Source organism: Camelus bactrianus, chromosome 1, assembly GCF_048773025.1.
Source record: "Camelus bactrianus isolate YW-2024 breed Bactrian camel chromosome 1, ASM4877302v1, whole genome shotgun sequence".
Taxonomy (NCBI): domain Eukaryota; kingdom Metazoa; phylum Chordata; class Mammalia; order Artiodactyla; family Camelidae; genus Camelus; species Camelus bactrianus.
Genome location: NC_133539.1, coordinates 8,765,625 through 8,781,881, shown reverse-complemented (window position 1 = coordinate 8,781,881; position 16,257 = coordinate 8,765,625). Strand labels below are relative to the sequence as shown.

General features: G+C 43.4%; 1 long non-coding RNA gene across 1 annotated transcript; it reads right to left on the bottom strand.

Annotated features, from left to right (window-relative positions):
• Nucleotides 1-3,057: 3,057 nt before the first annotated feature.
• Nucleotides 3,058-9,153, bottom strand: LOC141576229 (uncharacterized). Its single transcript, XR_012504555.1, has 3 exons — nt 8,630-9,153; nt 5,885-7,911; nt 3,058-5,279 (listed from the first exon to the last, which is right to left on the bottom strand). It is a non-coding gene; the product is annotated as an uncharacterized LOC141576229 (long non-coding RNA).
• Between the last annotated feature and the right edge of the window lie 7,104 nt (nt 9,154-16,257).

Genomic DNA, 16,257 nt, shown 5'->3' with positions numbered 1-16,257 from the left:
TGTTTGATGCTTGATTTGGGGTTGAATTATAAAAGGTATTATATTATGATATAAAGGAAAAGAGAAGTAACACATAAGAAATCAACTGTGAGAAACTGCTTGGGGGGGAAAGGAGCCTTGGAGGTTGTAAATTAATAAACTAAACATATCATAGACTTTTTAAAACTATAACTGGGAATATGTACGCCTGATTTCTTTAAAAATATTGAGTCTTGGCAAAGTTGATGAGAGAAAGACCAAAGTGACACTCAATGTTGGTAACTGTTGATTAGTAGAACCTCCCACTAAATTTGGAACTTCCCAAATTTCGCATCAGTGAATTTCTGAAGAGTATAACCAGATTTTTCATTGATTCCCACTGCAGAATCATGTGTTGTTTTTTTTTTTAAACAAAGTGTTTTCATGTTTAGGAACACAGTAAACTTTTTATTTAAAACACAACTTAGAGGGAAGAAAATACTTCTAACAAAACATCATTTTTCAAAACATTAATAATAGCACATACTAGGTCGTAAAATGTTGAATTGGCTTCCGTTTGTTTACACAATTCAGTTAAAGCTGTCAGTTTGGAATGTTGACCGAGCCCTTTCAGGAAGCTCAAGTCCTCTTCATATTCAGCAGAGCAGTTTTTCATTTATCCCACTTTTGTTCACTTATGAGCCTATTTAGACACGTCTCCCTTAAGCACCTGTACCTGTTTCAGCATCCCTGAGGTAGAGACAGGGTTGAACAGCAACAGGAGCATAAAACTAGTAACTATTAATTGTGCCCCTCCCCATTCAGGCATCATGCTAAGCTGGATAATCTTATTCCACTTAATTTTCTCAACACAACACCCAATGGGTGGCATTTTATGGGTGAGGGAAGTAAAGGCTGAGATGTTCGTACTCTTCTCACCAGTGGAGAAGGTTCCTTTTCTCTAAACACCAGCTGGTTCCTAAGATGGCCCAGCCACCAGGAGACAGTGCTACACACTGAGCCAGGTCAGCCTAGGCTGGACCACTGCTGGGCCCTTGCCTAGAATTTCATTCTCAGTGTATGGAAGGCCATTGAAGGATCTCATCCAGCCACATCAAACACATCACCTCCCGGGATCCTACCCTTCTTCAGAAAGCAGAAGTAGCTCAGAAACCTGGCCAGAAATTTAGTACAAACCAGGACTTGGCCATGATGGCTTCTTTGTAGATTTACTTATGGAAGCTGTATAGTAAATGTACATTTGGATGGGTCCTTATGCAGGTTTGGCAGTGCAGGGACACCACATCTGCCTCCAAGAGCGACACTTGGAGAAAAATTTTGATGGAGACCCTTTGGGTTTTATTCCTATGTTTCCCTGGTTCTTCAGTTTGCCTTGTGGATACCAATGAATAGGGACTGAATACAGAGCTCATAGCCAAGAAGAAAAGTTTTGTGTATGCAAAGCATACCCTGTTAAAGCAAATAATGATAATGTCAAGGGAAATGCTGTCTTTTTATGAAGTTATTTGCTCTTCACAGATACTTGTTGCTGAATTCTTCCCATTCCTGTTAAGTAAGACATTTTCTCAAGTCTCATCGCCTTTGTTAGACCACAAGTAATTCAGAAAGCTATAGGTTTAATCATTAATAGGACCTGACCAGCCTGTTTCTTTCCTTATGTTTTCAGTCAATCAGTCATCAACCACTGAGCAGCCCTCGATCCTTCTTGGAATAAGAGCAGTATTTTTTTTCCTTTACTTCATCGACTTATATTTTTTTCCTTTCTCAGTGAATAAAGCTCCTTTGTTCAGGGCAGACATCTGAGGGAATCTTGACTGTTGGCTTTTCCCTTTGTCTTCCCGAGTCTGTCGTCCGGTTCTGACTGCTGTGCCTTGCAAGCCTCTCACCTGGCCCCCCACTTCTGGCCCCACCACGGGTCTGGTCCTTGTCCAGCCAGCTCAGGTTGTTGGAAGAACTCAACAGTCCATCCTCCACGACGCTGCCGGTCACTCTTTCCAAAAGGAAAACATGACCACATCTTCCCTTGCTTAGAATTCTTCAAGGTTTCTCGGGCCAAAGAATAAGCTCACCTTTTTGCCTGTCAGAGAAAGCTATCCGCTCACTACCTGCATCCATGCAGTTCGACTTATATTCATTGAGCACCTACTGGGTGTCGGGCACCAATCTAGGTGCTGCAGATACAGCAGTGCACAATGTCCATGTTCTCATGGAACTTTCATTCCACCAAGGGAAGACAGACAATAAACAAAATAAATCATGCATGTGTGTGTATTGGACACACACACATAATTGGACACATATATTTAGAAGGTGGCTTGTATAAAAGGTATAAACAATGGCTTTGAGAAACACATAGCAGAGCAGGATTCTAGGGGATGCTGGGGAGGGGATTATTTAAACAGGGTGATCCAGGAAAGCCTCCTTGAGACAGTGACATTGTGACAAGGATGTGAGCTAGTCCTTGCCTCTCTGAGCAGCATCATTCCTACCACCTCCCTGCCTCCCACTTTGTTCCTCAACCCTTGACCCTTGGTCGTTCCCCGATCCACCGATTCCTCCAGCCTCTCAGCATTTGAGTGGCCTGTTGTCACCCTAGGACATGTCTGCTGTCCTGCAAAGGCAGCCCAGTTACCCTTGTTGTTTCTGCCAATACCCCTTGACCCCCACTGAACTCTCCAGGCAGACTAAGGAGCCTCACTGTGACATTCAGCTCCACCTGGAACAAAGCTGAGTGACTATCATCTTGTACCCTAACTCTTCTCTTTCCCTGTATGTGTCTCTGTACACATACAGATACAAACATGTGAACACATACTCTACTACATCTTGTATTTACTGAGTCTTAACATGTACATAGTCTGTATTCTATGCTGCTTTTCGTAGCAACTTAACAGGGTGATATTATCTCCATTTTACAGGTGAGAAGAGTCATTTGCCCAGTCCCTTTCTACTGATGGAGCTGGACTCAAACTCAGAGTTCTCTGCCCCCAGTGGTCTTGCTCTCCCACACCCTCCCCCAGACTCCTCCCAAGATTAAGCCACCTTAGGGCACATTATTCTGTAACTTTGGATTTTTATATCTACGCACCTAGCACAGTGCCCAGCACAGACTGAGTGCTCAGTAACTATTTCTCCAACGAATACATCTTAACACTATTCATTCATTCATTTATCATTCACAACGTGCAAAGTTTCCCTGTCCAGTCCCTCCAGTCTCTCCCCGTAGGCTTAACCTTTCAATAATAACAATAGTAGCATTTTCACAGTACCTGCCCTGGGACAAATACTAAGCACTAATACCGGTTTCTTTACCACTCACGACCACACAAGGAAGTGGTAGGTACCACTTTCACGCCCATTTGACAGAGGGAGAAACTGAAGCTCCAAGCAATTGGGTCCCTTTCCGAAGCTCACACAGTGAGTAAGTGATGGAGTTGAGATTTGAACCCAGGCGGCTTGACTCTGGAGCCCCGACTTGCCATCACTGCATCACACTGCCTTCTTTGGCTTTCCAGATTCAGGCTGTGGGTCCAACGAATGACAGATGACATGCAACCATGTGTATGGTCTATTTTCTACATCTGAAACAAGGTATCATCTGTAACATCCACTTTGTATTGACATAGTGGAGAAAGTGACCTTTTAAACCCAATTCTTTCAGTGACTTAGCAATATCCAGGGAAATCTGACAGCACCATGCACCATTGGAGAGAAGGGGTAATCGAAACATGAAAGGAAAAGTATCTAAAAAGCAAGTGGATAACTCTGTACGGGAGGAAAAACAAAAATAGGGAATTTTTGTAATTTGTTTTTTTTAAAGCAAGGAAGTATTAGGAAACTGTAATTGAAAGAGGATTGATGCTGGTACAAAGGAAGCAATCTTATGGATCACAAATGAAATGTGTCTTCTTATCAAATATCTAAAAACCCATAAACCTAGCCTGGAGCCAAGAAGGAATCAAATCAATGATATCAGAATTCTTAGACCTGGAGAATGTGTTCCTTTGAGCAAGTGACTACTTTCGAGCTGAAACGTAACATCTGAAAAACTTAAAAGGAAAATGTGATCAGGAAGTCAATCTGTGCTTTTTACACTGCCTGCCACTGTCCCCAGGCTCCTCCAAAAGAAAAGGAATAATTTTTCACTGCTCCATGAAGGGGACACAATGCTTGGTGATTTCTTTGCCTTAGAAAACTGTTAACCTAATTAAAACTGTACCTCTGACCACAGGGCTGATTCCAGTGTTTACCAAGCACCACTGTTTTATGGAGGATGGTGAGAGACTCTCAGTGGACAGTTAATTCTGATCAAGGGTCTTTTTTTTTTTTTTTTTTTTTTTTTGGTCTTAATCAACCTTTGGAAGAAAACCAGATATTTTCTTTTCATGAAAGTTGATGGCTTCAGGTGGGGGATGAGCAGCTGTGGCAGATGGACTTTGGAAATGCAGCGAAATATCCTGTCTTCATATAAATGTTTATGGTAGCAGGAGAACTGAAGAAGAAAAACACAAGCAAAACGTTGCATGAGTCACTGGCTGAATTGCTTCTAAATAAAGCATTTCTCAGAGTTTCCCATGAGGTGTTTTGAGTGAACAAGCAGCAGGGTCCCTGCTAGTGTGGTAAGGACATCCTTAAAATACAAAAAGGTGCATCCAACAGTAAGTCAAGAAAATCACTCTGTCACATTTGATGTTTAGGAAAATATACACCTGAAGTGAGGGCACGGGCTCACATCCACAGCGTCCTGGTCTGCTTGCGGGCGATGGCGTCACCGGTCTTGGCTGGACCACTTTGTAGGTGATGGGCAGAGGCTGAGCGGGACGCCTCCTGGTGACTCACAGACTTTCCTCTAACAGAGCATCGTGAAGCGATGATAATTAAGTTTAATTTTAGACCTTGTGCACTGATCCTGGGAATGTTTTCAAATTCAGATCTGGCTCCGTTGACTTTGGCACTTGAGGTTTTGAAGGAAAGGTCATAAGTCCTAGACTACCTATGTACTCTTCAGTCCTTTACTTCCAGAAAATTGTGAATTTGGAACTAATTAGGGAAAAATCTTCTCTTGAAACTATCCTGCAAACAGCAGGCACTCCTGGCCTTGACTCAGCTTCAAACAGAAACATCACCACCTTTCTCCACACTCCAGACTTTCTAACTAATTACTCGGTGTCTTTCCCACTTGTGCTAAATTCTTTTTTTTTTTCCCCTAGTCAAGTCTAAAGGGCTTGAGCTTGTTAGAAACCGAGTTGGAATAATCTCCAGATTCTCGTTGCGGCCTGCCAGTGATGGTCTCACGTGACCTGATAACAAATTGGCAATATTAGTTGAGCTGACGCACCCATTTCTAGGTCTCTGGTATGAGCAACAGCGTAGAATTGAAACAGTCATTCCAGCGAATACTTTCTAGAATGTGTTCAACCCTCTAAATGCTCAGAGGGCGCTATTGTTGCATGAAGCTGGCTTGTTCGGGGTTGCCAAATTTAACAGATAAAAATACAGGACACTCAATTAAATCTGAATTTCAGGTGAACACGAATGACCTTTTTGCATCCCTATATCCCATGCGACGTTTCACTATTCATACTTTACCTGAACGTTAAAAAAAAAGTACCTGTTGCTTATCTAAAATTTAAATTTTAACTGAATAAGCAATATATTTATCTGGCAACCCTTTGAGAGGTATGAGCTTTTCTGAGGTACTGTTTTATCAGAAATACCTTCTGCGAACGCGAGAGGAAATTCATCAAAAACATTGAATATACATGACTCTGGAGAGGACTTTCCCCGCCATTGACACGTACTGTAAAGCTACCCCAAGAAAAGCAAAAGCAACATGACAATTGAATGAATCCTGTGGTGACCCAACACTTCCACCCAGACAGAATCCAAACTCGCTGCCAGTCACCTGGAGGTTCAGGTTCCAGTATCCTCATTTTTCTTTCCTGTGTTTCACTGCCTCCTGTAGGGGAAAATCACAGAAGAGATAAAAGGTGGGGAAAAAAAGTCCAGCATTTTAATGTACATTTGTTTTGGCATTAGCTGAGTTCTGGAGACAAAAACAAGCCCCTGCTTTTAATTCAGTCCATATGCAGCGAAGCCGTACGTTGGCTTCAAGTAAGAACGATGAACAAGCATTTTTGATCACAGAAAGTCCAGAAGAGTCCGGCTCCTAAGAAGGCAATAAATGTCGACTGGCAGTTAGATGGCCCCTATGGTGTGTCAGTCACTTTGCAGCCTTCACTCTGGTTGGTGGCAAAGGGAGAGGGGCCCTGAGAGCTCCCCACCACCACCAGCCGTCCACCCGCTGGCCCCTCTGTGCAGAGCCGGGCTGCCCTTCCTTTCCGCCCCAAGAGGCTAGCCGGCTGCCGTTTCCGGGCGAGTGGCCCTGGCAGGGACATTTGCTTTAGACAGCCTGCAGCTGGCTGAGTGGGCGTTGCAGACAACACAGACGCCTCCCCCTGTCTCTACTGTTTCAGGCTAGCCCAGGCTCTGGGATCTTTTGATTTATAAAGAGCTTTTTGTGCCTGGAGTTAAGATTTTAGGAAGCAAAGCCGTGATGTATGAGGCTCGGGCTGTCAATCTCATGGATCCACATGCACAAGGTCTGCAAACCTCTTCCCTTGGGTTGGTCTCAGGAAGATTCCAGGCAAGCAACACAGAGGACGTGGGTGCCCAGATATTTAAACCTGGTCATCGGCAGGGCTGTGAAGCCGCCAGTCTATAGTTCCCCATCTCAGGGCTGCCTCCAACAGTGAGACCTCAGCGTGTGAGGCTTGCTGGCTGTTTATGTGTTGTAGATGGTCTTACACTTATGACATTTTCAATGGGAGACCATTGAGGGCCAGGAAGGGAACTGCGTTGACTCCTCTGGGCAAAGCCTGAAGTCAATTCTTCCTCTTCTTCTTTTTTTTTTCCTTCTAGACGACTGTTCTCATAGGTGCTGAGAATTAACACGTTCTCAGGAGATGAGGGGTGGGGAATTCTACATGCAGGGGTCCGGGAAGTCTTATTTTCTTATCCCAGACTGCAGATGACTGCCAAATTAGGAGAAACTGTGACCACAGCAGTTCACTGGGGGAGACGTGCAAGCAAAGTGAACCAGAAAAGAAATAGAAACCCAGACTTTTCAGTTCCTGTTTATCCTATTTTTAATCTCAACATCTCAGTTGCTCTCTTTCTTGTTTCCCTGGCCTTGCTGGAATTCATACACACACCTGGCTTTCCATTTGCCTTGGGGACAGAGAGGAGATGGGGCCCAGCCGGGGGAGGGCTCTGCCGCCTGCCTGGGGGCTGAGAACCAGTGTCCACGGCGGCATGTGTGACAGGAGAGAGAGATGCAGGAAACTAATTTGAAATTGTTGGGAAAACGTGAACGATCATCCCTTCCTCCATCATCTACTGCCAGTTCCAGATCAGTGGGAGGAAGGAAGGAGGGGGAAGAGTAATCATGAGATTCTGGACGAATGTTCAGACGGACCAGTGACTGAGGAGATAGGAATGGGGATGTTCATTGGTCCCCATGCATATCCCCCACCCCTCTCTCTCTCTCATCTCTTCTTTCCTCCCAGTTTCAATGTGAGGCTCCAGTGATCCAGAAGCTAGGAGGGTGGAGCTCAGTGGTAGAGCGTGTGCTTAGCATGCACGAGGTCCTGGGTTCAATCCCCAGTACCTCCATTAAAATAAATAAATACCTAATTACTACCCTCCCCCTCCCCCCCAAAAAAAATCAAGAAAAAACAGAAGCAAAAAAGATCAAAGGAGTCCTGGCCCTTAGAAACCTTGCAGGGAATGAGAAACATTCACAAAGGCCGCCTCTGTCACTCCGCATAGTGGATGTGGCGGATGCTGGTACTCACGCTGCAACGCACTTGAATGTGTGAGCATATTTTTTCTCTCCTCTGCAAGTGAAATAACTCACACCATTGTGTGGCTCTGCAATTGAAAAAGAGAAAAGTAAATACCCCCGCCCCACCATAACATCGTCTGAAATAGAGTCACATGGATAAACTGGCACAGAGCTCAGTAATAAATTTACTCAGTTCAGCCTTCAGCAGTAAGGGTGCTCACTAGAAATTGTTGCATTGCATAGACTCAAATGATTTGAGTAGAAATGGATACATTTAATAAGAAAGATCCACCTTATAGAGTTATTTCGGAGTTTTGGGGGTTTTTTTGTTGTTCTTCTTCTTCAATCCCAGAAAATCTTGAAATGCATCGCTGATGCATAATTAATTTTAAACATCATAACGTTTTGAGCCAAGCTGATTTTGATGACATTAAAGAACACCCTGAGTAGTTTAGTGGTTTTCACAACACGACTGATTTTATAAGGGCAAAAAAATATTCCCATAGAGTAAAGCTTTGAAAGTGCTAGCAGTGTTGTTATTTCCTCCAACATAAGCACCCACAACAGGAAAGCAAACAAACCCACAGTGGACCGAAGATGTGGTTTCTGGAACTCTCTTTCAACCTTGGCTAACTGTTGGGGTCTCCCAAAGGACAGGATTACTTCATGTCAAAGCAAAAATTCTCCTGACTCTGTAAACAGCCCACGGTTCTGGGAAATATGGAAAATGTAGCTGAGAAATGAAGTTGTGTTGTATTTGGAATGATTGTCAAGATCGTGAAGTCTTTGTTCTAGGGGACCCACCTCTGCTGTTTTGGGGGGCCTTTGGGGTCCTTCTCTTCCTAGTGGTCACTCCGTCTGTTACTGAGTCCAAGCTTGCCCTGCCCGCTGCGCGACAGGCCAATTAAGAGAGATGAGGTGTTGGGGCAGAGAGTGGCGACTTCATTCGGGAAGCCAGCAGACTGAGAAGATGGTGGACTAGTGTCCCAAGAGACCAACTTGCCCGGGTTTGGATGCTAGTTCCTTTTGTAGAGCAAAGAGGGGGAGGTAAGGAGGTGACATAAAAAGCTGATAAATTGTTACAAATATTTCCTGGTTCCAGCCAAGCTCCAAATAGGATGTGTTAATTTCTTCTTTCTACAGGTAGGCCTAATCAGGTTGTTTCCTGTGAGCTAAACAAAGGTATTTTAGCTTAACACTCAGGCGTGGGAGGCAGGGTTCCCAGAGACGGGCTGTTATAGACACTTCAAGCTATAGTGATTAATTGGTAGCAAAAACAGTTGGAAACAAAGGTTAAAGTAAAAGGAACAGATCCAAGATGGAGTCAGATTTATTCTTCTTCATCACCTATCTCTCTCTCTACCTTCTTTCTCAAGAACTCACATCACCAAATACAAAACAGCAATGATGATATTACTACCAAACTGGAAAGCCCCACTCAATCCTATTCCTTCCTTTGAGCTCAAACTGCACCGTGCATTGTCACAGGGACAACTGTGTGTTTGTGGCGTATATAAACTTGCAAAGTAAAAGACGAAAGTCACTGAGCGTCTCATTTCCCTCTAGTTTTGTGGTAAAAACCAAATTGATATTCTCTTTTCTCCTCCCCACCACATGACTGAGTCTCATTTCATGCTGCAGTATAGTTAAGTCAAAACTGCACTCTCGCTGAGAATACTTTATAGTTCAGTGGCCACCTAATGAATTTAAAATATTACTCTGATTCCTTCCAGACAAACAGACAACATTTAGCATGATACAGTATTCCAACAGAATAAACTCTTGAGTTTTTTGTTTTTCCTCATCGTGAAATTCATGTTAGGAAGGTGGAGAGATGATTCTCCCACAGAGAAAAGCATGTGATGAAGGCTGTGTCCCAGGATTTTAAACTCCATCTAACACACTATCCAGACAAAGGCGATTAGGGCTTTTGGCAGACTCACCGGCAATTTGCCTCCATTAGAAGCGAGAGAACTCAAAGGGAAGAAGCTACAGTGTATTCCATCCGTTCCTTTGGCAACGGGGATCTTCCCTTGTTTTAAACCAAACAAACATTAACAAGGAAAACCAGCTGCTTTCACAATGAATAAACCCATTACCTCAACTCCTTGTGCATTACTGAGTATTTTTACTTGTCAGATTTTCTGTTTTCTGGAGGCTTGGATATTTTCAGTGTGCTGTCAATGCAGACAAAACAGAGCTGGTTTTAGCAGCAGCAGCAGATGTGGATGAGAACATGGGCCTTCCTGGCCCTCCGGTTCCAAGGTTTGGTGGTAAGTTACCGCCGCTGTCAAAAATAGTAACAACAGGGTCTGGCATCTTGACACAACACTGCCTGGCGCTGGCTAAGCGCTCTGCACGGTAGCCAACAGAGAGGAGGCTGCACGCATGCGCGGGGAAGGGAGGGTGTCCCTGGAGTTTTGGCTCAAACTGTGCATCAGGAGTCAGCCCTGTTGTAGTTTCTACTGCAGCAAAGAAAACTGGTGCCTCTTGACCCAAAGATCCGCCTGACCCTGATGGTCATTATATTTGACCCACTGCGGTTAGTAGCACTGATCGTGCCAAGGGAACAAATGAAGACTACAAAATTCAAAACAAGAGTAAAAGGGACTTTATAAAAGCGCCAGCGTTAAGGCTCCTTCCTTTTCCCATATCCCCTCTTTTCTAGATTATTGGGTATCGTACATGCTCAGCATCACAGAACTGGTGTTGAGAGTGATGCATATGCACCCACCATTAGTCAAAGGCTGCCATGACCCACCAGTCAGACGGCTCGGGTCTATCGGTCCCGGCAGGAGAGCTGTTTGACTGGTAGAGTCAAAGAATGAGCAAATGGGGTCTACAGGAGAGGTTAAACTGTCACAAAACCGCCACTATGATGCATGTTCAGAGCCAGGACCTCCACAATGATTTGCATAGAAGTGAAGGCTATAGATTTAAAAATTTTGTTTGTACACCTAGCCCCTTCTGATAGCTTCCTGCCTCCAGCCTCGGTCCCATCCAGTCTCCGTAGAGCCGAGGCTGTGGACTGAGTACAGTATCAGACTATTTCTGCATTGATCTTGGCACAAGCCCTCATTAACTGAGTGACCGTGAGCAAGTTTTGCAAATGCTCTGACCTTTACTCCTCTCGCTTGTGGAATGGGGACAATGAAACTGTATCTATGTCTTAGAGTTTATTGTAAATATTTAATGGGATGATGGGATGGAAACACACTTATCACAATGTCAAGCACATATTCAATACTCAACAGATTGTAGGTATGGCTACTGGACAGCGATCACTATGATCCTCCTTTTCAATGGCTGCCCAATGCCCATAAGAACACTGTGAAGTCTAACATGGCTGAGAGGCTTTCCACACTGGGGCCCCTGCCTCTCACCAACCTTCTCTCTTAACGTTCTCCCCTCTGAACTCAGTGCTCCAAAGGTGTTGAAAATCATTCAGCTCCTCAAAAGTCCAGGGTTCTTTCTGATTCTCAGGCCCCGGGACAGGTGCTCCCTTACCTTGGAACACTCCATCAGTACCTCCCAGTCATTCGAGTATCATCTCAAATGCCCTAGTCACTGCAGGGCTAACTTGCGTCTCCTCTCCCATGCTTCCCAGGGTACACACTGTTACAGTCACTCACTCAGTGCTGCTGCTTCTCCATGGGACTGGCAGCTCCATGAAATCAGGGGCCGTGTTTTGTTCATCTTACTATCCCTAAACCTTAGCAGACTTCTCATCCCATAATAGTGGTTCTGTCAATATTGAATGAATGAAGGAATGAATGAAGTTATAAAATCACCAAGAAGACTGAAAATTATGAATATCCTCATTCTAGGTGGCTCAATTCAGAAGTGAATGCTATGTCTGTGAGTCTGTTTCTGTTTTGCAGATAAGTTCATTTGTGTCTTCTTTTATCTTTTTTTAGATCCCACATATGAGTACTATCATATGCTATTTTTCTTTCTCTTTCTGGCTGGCTTCACTTAGAATGATGATCTCCAGGTCCAGACTGAAACACAATGCTGTATGCCAAAAACTGACACATTGCAAACTAACTATACTTCAATCAATCAATCAGAAGTGAACAGACCTCTGAATAAGATAAGAATAACAAGTAACCAGGGCAGAAGTGAATAGAATATAATCTTTTATTCTCTAAAGGAATGGCTTTTGCTTGAAGAAATGACTAGTTGTCAAAATGTATTCTACATCTTCCATAGCAATAGAAGTCTTGATTTTTAATTGGGCTCACGGTCACTTTAAAAAAAAAACTTCCCCAACATTCCTTGCAGTTAAAAGTGATCAGGCTTTGAATAAGTTCTGACTAATAAAGTATAGGCTAAATGTTACCCCTTTTCATTCATTCTCTACAAAATCCAGGTTGTAAGTATGTAGTCAAAGCCATCAGACTGCCATCTGCTAACTGTGTGCTGTATAGCAGACTCTGGTAACTTATCATAATTGACAGTTGGAATGCATTCGCTGATGTGTCCTCCACTCCTCCCTTTTCCTACTCTGACACCTGGAATAAAGATGTGATGACTGGAGCTTTGGCTGCCATACTGGACCTTGAGGAACAAGTCAGTACTTTAGTGCTGGTGAAGCACAAAGCTGGAAGGAGTTTGGGTTTCTGAGTATTTTAGGGACGTGACCACCATATAACCATACCCACCCTGGACTGCTTACTCTCTGACCTTTTCCTTTGCTTAAGCTATTATTATTATTTGCTCTGTTACTCACAGTTGGGACTCAAAGAAACCCCTTGATTATCAAGAATTATTAGCTCAGTTGGAGGAAAAGGACTTAAAGAATTCCAAAGCTATTTTTATTGAAGAATCTTTATTATAGAATTTTAATCACAATAATACATTTTGTTGATGCATTTTAAAAATCCTAAACAACTAAACAAGTTATAAAAATTATGAAAAATCAGACCAAAGTCAATGGATTTCTAGACTCAAAACACATACTAGAACGTTACACAACTACCATCAGTAAACAAAAGAATATAATGTCAACTGAGCAGTCACTCCAGAAAGCAGCTGCGTTTTCCAAAGCAGGGAACACAATACCCTTTTTTCCTTATGTTCATGGTGCTATTTCTCAATCACAAGCCCATGATACCTGGGAACAATATTCAAAATATTTATCAATCTGTACAGTCTAGATGCTGACCAATCAGAACAGCCAGTATATCCATCCTGGTGCAGGCTGATGTGCTGTCAGCCTGATGACACCAACGCCAACGGGTACGGAAATCACGTTTCCTAAATAATCGACCACATTCTGTGTGATCCATGTGTAACATGTAAGAGAAACACCTAGATCGTGTGAAAAATGCCCTGGTCTATAGACACAGCTCTTCTTTCCTTGTGAGTTTCCTAGTGGATTGGTTTAGAAGCAAACATGACTGATAGATCCTCTTGGACAGATTTTTGGAAGGTAATTAACTAGCTCTTTAGAGTATTCTTTTCTTAACCATTGTTTGTGTTTGAGTGAGTGCTTATGTGCAAGGATGCACACAACACACACACACACACACACACACACACACACACACACACACACACACACAGTGGTGTGATTCCAATCATGAAGGCACTGAATTGGACCCGTGACAGCAGTGCTGCTTTTCATTCCAGGAACAAGAAACATCAGAGCCTCCAACATCCTGGACCTGCTTCTGGCATTCATGTCACAGAGCTCCTGGTGTCTAAAAGACTACTATTTTTGATGTGCAGCTGTTGAGTCGAAACATCTGAGAGTTTCTCTTCTCCAGGCGGGTTTGGTGCAAGATACCAGTAAACGATCATTTGTTTCAGTTCTTATAAGCGCAGGAGACTAATATTAGAGAACGGTTCCTCCCACACACACTCCTTCTCTTCTGGCTTTTAGCCTAGAGGACCTCAGACCTTGAGGGACCCCGCAGAGTCACTCTCGGGCAGCCTTGGGCTTTTATCCTCAGCGCCCGTGGGGACCCAACTGGTTTACAGGGCTAACCAATAGGAGGACTGTCCAATGTCGCCCCCCACCCCCTGGAGTCCACACTAAGTCCTTGCTGTGGCTGAGCTCGTCTCCTTTTGCTCTCCTTCCTGTTGATTTGGACTCACCGGCCATGATTCACTGACATAGTCATTTGTGTACTTGGAGGCCATTAGTGGAATCCCCTTTCAGCGCAGGGGGATGAGGGTGGTCAAAATATTTAACAACTGGCAAGATTTAACTGCTGTTAAGGCTGCAGCATTACCCAGCTGGAATGGATGCTGGCCACAGAGTTTGCGCAGACTCCTGGGGGCTCAGATGCTGGGGGCTCAGGGACTCAACCATTTGCCAGTTGGAGTGGGACAAATCTCCACATCTTCACAACAGGCAGGTCTGCTGCAGTGCATTTCACCAGAGAAGCCTCAGCTTCAAGCCTGACAATCATCCTTTTTATCTATTCTTGTGGTATGTCTCAGCCCGGCTCACGTGATGATCCGCAATTGGGTACTTCACCAGGGCAGACAGACATCCTTATTTACCAATATCCAGGTGGCCTTTGCCCATGTCTGGATAATTATTTAAGATCATTACAAAAATTTAATCAAATTGTTAATGTGTGCAAACGAGAGATTATAGTGACATAAATACCGGTTTATTTCTGATTTGGAGCACACTGAATTTTGTTGGAATCAGAAGGGCAGCATCATATGTTAAAAAGACCCTGATATAATTTCAGGTTATTCTAGTAGAAATGTGACACTTCATGCTGCTCATTGGTCAGTCTACATCTGCCCTCTGGGCTCTTGTTCTGGCTGCTTCACTTGTGGAGGAGATGACGCAAGAGTGTCATATGCACAGACAGGTGAGGGGGCCTAGAAGCAGGTCACGTGGGTGAAGACTGAGTGGCTTTTCCTTATGGGTGTCACGAATGATGCCTCCCATTTTGTGTGAGATTTTATTTGGAGGAGGAAATAGACTTATTCTGTTGCCTTGAAGGAGTGAAACAGGGGCAGTGAGTAGAAATTAAAGGAGGTAGAATTGAGGCCAACCTAAAGAAGAGTTAATGGAAGGAAAATGAGCTGTATAGTAATGTAAGTTCAAGGTCATTACAATTCAGTTCAAGAAACATCAAGGCACTTACCATGCCCTGGTTACTGTGTGTGATGTTATAAACATAAAGACAAATATAAGAATTTCAGTCTATAATGAGATATAGATATGGGAAGAATTAATAAGAAAACATCAGAACATGTGCATCAAGAGATGCTTTTACCAGGTTTCAAAGGAGTGCAGGAAGGAAGTGATCAATTCTTCTGAGAAGATCAAGAAAATGTCTATAAAAGAGTGGACAGATGTAGGTTTTGAAGAATGAATTTCTGTTTGAATAAGACAGACAGACAAGGAATAGAAATGATTCCAGTGTGAGGGAACAGTATACGCAAAGCCTGGAGAGGCCCTTCAAGTTGTGTCTAGAAAATGCCAAGAGTTTTGCAATTGATTATCTCATTAGGGCACACCGGATGGCATCCTCTTGGGATATCCTACATACACACAATGAGCAAGAATTTCACCTCTTCATTTATTGGGAAGCTTTGCTTATGTTTCTGCATTTGTTTGGTTTTCTTCATTTAATAGATCTGCTCCTCCAGTCACTCTGTAAAGAAATTAATTTAGCAAAACGTTTTCTGAATTTGTGGAGAGGGAAACATTCAAATGTGAGTAAAATTTAAGTTGGTTTTGGTTTCAGTGGTTTTTTTTTTTTTTCCCCCAGTATGGCCTTTTTCACTTTGCATAGGAATAAGCTTCTACATTGATGGTTTTGGAGACTGTGCTGTAATTTTAGAAAATAGATGTATCTCAAACCTTGGTTCTTGGAGGGTAGATTGGGACTCTGCAAAGGGCTAATGGTTTGGTAAAAAAGATGGATGATAAATCAGGGGCAGTACCAGTCTTAGTTAAGAAAATGGTGATCTGAAGGGTCCCGCACTCAATTCGTTATACAAAAATTTTCAGAATTGCTTCACATCAATTTTTAAATTGTATTTAGTTTACATCCAGGCCTTGAATTTCCTGGTCCTCTCTTCATTAAACTAGAACCACAGAGTGGGGATGGAGACCCCCGGGGACTGAGAATTATGGAGAAGTGAGTTGGCCACGGCAGCTGTGCCAAGATGCAAAACACCACTTCCATCAGGCCTCAGGGACTTAGGAATGCTCTGGATGCTTGTCCACCAGCCCGTCTCCTGCCTAGCACAACTCCACCAGGCACCAGCCTGGGAGCCGGGGAGGGTCAGCTTCGCATCCACTTAGATGTTTGTCATCGCTGGATTTGAAAGGTACCCTCGACAGTCTTACGCAAAGTAAAAACTTCTAAATGTTTCCAAATCATAAGCTGAAGACTTCTAAATAGCAAATACATGTCCTTAAATGATTACTATTTTATACCCAGTTTAATAGA